The sequence below is a fragment of the Heptranchias perlo genome, unplaced genomic scaffold (assembly GCF_035084215.1).
Source record: "Heptranchias perlo isolate sHepPer1 unplaced genomic scaffold, sHepPer1.hap1 HAP1_SCAFFOLD_306, whole genome shotgun sequence".
Lineage (NCBI taxonomy): Eukaryota > Metazoa > Chordata > Chondrichthyes > Hexanchiformes > Hexanchidae > Heptranchias > Heptranchias perlo.
Window position 1 is genome coordinate 9,514 of NW_027139318.1, and position 3,171 is coordinate 12,684.

A 3,171-nucleotide genomic window follows, 5' to 3' on the forward strand; every position below is an offset into this window, starting at 1 on the left:
CCTAACCCTAACCCTAACCCTAACCCTAACCCTAACCCTAACCCTAACCCTAACCCTAACCCTAACCCTAACCCTAACCCTAACCCTAACCCTAACCCTAACCCTAACCCTAACCCTAACCCTAACCCTAACCCTAACCCTAACCCTAACCCTAACCCTAACCCTAACCCTAACCCTAACCCTAACCCTAACCCTAACCCTAACCCTAACCCTAACCCTAACCCTAACCCTAACCCTAACCCTAACCCTAACCCTAACCCTAACCCTAACCCTAACCCTAACCCTAACCCTAACCCTAACCCTAACCCTAACCCTAACCCTAACCCTAACCCTAACCCTAACCCTAACCCTAACCCTAACCCTAACCCTAACCCTAACCCTAACCCTAACCCTAACCCTAACCCTAACCCTAACCCTAACCCTAACCCTAACCCTAACCCTAACCCTAACCCTAACCCTAACCCTAACCCTAACCCTAACCCTAACCCTAACCCTAACCCTAACCCTAACCCTAACCCTAACCCTAACCCTAACCCTAACCCTAACCCTAACCCTAACCCTAACCCTAACCCTAACCCTAACCCTAACCCTAACCCTAACCCTAACCCTAACCCTAACCCTAACCCTAACCCTAACCCTAACCCTAACCCTAACCCTAACCCTAACCCTAACCCTAACCCTAACCCTAACCCTAACCCTAACCCTAACCCTAACCCTAACCCTAACCCTAACCCTAACCCTAACCCTAACCCTAACCCTAACCCTAACCCTAACCCTAACCCTAACCCTAACCCTAACCCTAACCCTAACCCTAACCCTAACCCTAACCCTAACCCTAACCCTAACCCTAACCCTAACCCTAACCCTAACCCTAACCCTAACCCTAACCCTAACCCTAACCCTAACCCTAACCCTAACCCTAACCCTAACCCTAACCCTAACCCTAACCCTAACCCTAACCCTAACCCTAACCCTAACCCTAACCCTAACCCTAACCCTAACCCTAACCCTAACCCTAACCCTAACCCTAACCCTAACCCTAACCCTAACCCTAACCCTAACCCTAACCCTAACCCTAACCCTAACCCTAACCCTAACCCTAACCCTAACCCTAACCCTAACCCTAACCCTAACCCTAACCCTAACCCTAACCCTAACCCTAACCCTAACCCTAACCCTAACCCTAACCCTAACCCTAACCCTAACCCTAACCCTAACCCTAACCCTAACCCTAACCCTAACCCTAACCCTAACCCTAACCCTAACCCTAACCCTAACCCTAACCCTAACCCTAACCCTAACCCTAACCCTAACCCTAACCCTAACCCTAACCCTAACCCTAACCCTAACCCTAACCCTAACCCTAACCCTAACCCTAACCCTAACCCTAACCCTAACCCTAACCCTAACCCTAACCCTAACCCTAACCCTAACCCTAACCCTAACCCTAACCCTAACCCTAACCCTAACCCTAACCCTAACCCTAACCCTAACCCTAACCCTAACCCTAACCCTAACCCTAACCCTAACCCTAACCCTAACCCTAACCCTAACCCTAACCCTAACCCTAACCCTAACCCTAACCCTAACCCTAACCCTAACCCTAACCCTAACCCTAACCCTAACCCTAACCCTAACCCTAACCCTAACCCTAACCCTAACCCTAACCCTAACCCTAACCCTAACCCTAACCCTAACCCTAACCCTAACCCTAACCCTAACCCTAACCCTAACCCTAACCCTAACCCTAACCCTAACCCTAACCCTAACCCTAACCCTAACCCTAACCCTAACCCTAACCCTAACCCTAACCCTAACCCTAACCCTAACCCTAACCCTAACCCTAACCCTAACCCTAACCCTAACCCTAACCCTAACCCTAACCCTAACCCTAACCCTAACCCTAACCCTAACCCTAACCCTAACCCTAACCCTAACCCTAACCCTAACCCTAACCCTAACCCTAACCCTAACCCTAACCCTAACCCTAACCCTAACCCTAACCCTAACCCTAACCCTAACCCTAACCCTAACCCTAACCCTAACCCTAACCCTAACCCTAACCCTAACCCTAACCCTAACCCTAACCCTAACCCTAACCCTAACCCTAACCCTAACCCTAACCCTAACCCTAACCCTAACCCTAACCCTAACCCTAACCCTAACCCTAACCCTAACCCTAACCCTAACCCTAACCCTAACCCTAACCCTAACCCTAACCCTAACCCTAACCCTAACCCTAACCCTAACCCTAACCCTAACCCTAACCCTAACCCTAACCCTAACCCTAACCCTAACCCTAACCCTAACCCTAACCCTAACCCTAACCCTAACCCTAACCCTAACCCTAACCCTAACCCTAACCCTAACCCTAACCCTAACCCTAACCCTAACCCTAACCCTAACCCTAACCCTAACCCTAACCCTAACCCTAACCCTAACCCTAACCCTAACCCTAACCCTAACCCTAACCCTAACCCTAACCCTAACCCTAACCCTAACCCTAACCCTAACCCTAACCCTAACCCTAACCCTAACCCTAACCCTAACCCTAACCCTAACCCTAACCCTAACCCTAACCCTAACCCTAACCCTAACCCTAACCCTAACCCTAACCCTAACCCTAACCCTAACCCTAACCCTAACCCTAACCCTAACCCTAACCCTAACCCTAACCCTAACCCTAACCCTAACCCTAACCCTAACCCTAACCCTAACCCTAACCCTAACCCTAACCCTAACCCTAACCCTAACCCTAACCCTAACCCTAACCCTAACCCTAACCCTAACCCTAACCCTAACCCTAACCCTAACCCTAACCCTAACCCTAACCCTAACCCTAACCCTAACCCTAACCCTAACCCTAACCCTAACCCTAACCCTAACCCTAACCCTAACCCTAACCCTAACCCTAACCCTAACCCTAACCCTAACCCTAACCCTAACCCTAACCCTAACCCTAACCCTAACCCTAACCCTAACCCTAACCCTAACCCTAACCCTAACCCTAACCCTAACCCTAACCCTAACCCTAACCCTAACCCTAACCCTAATGCAGGTGCGGGCCAGAACCAAGAGGCAGACAACATAGGGAGGGCGTTTCCCCCCTCTGCCCACCATTTTAAAACCTAACTTTTGCAAGTGACGCACTAAGGACTTGGTCTGTTTGTT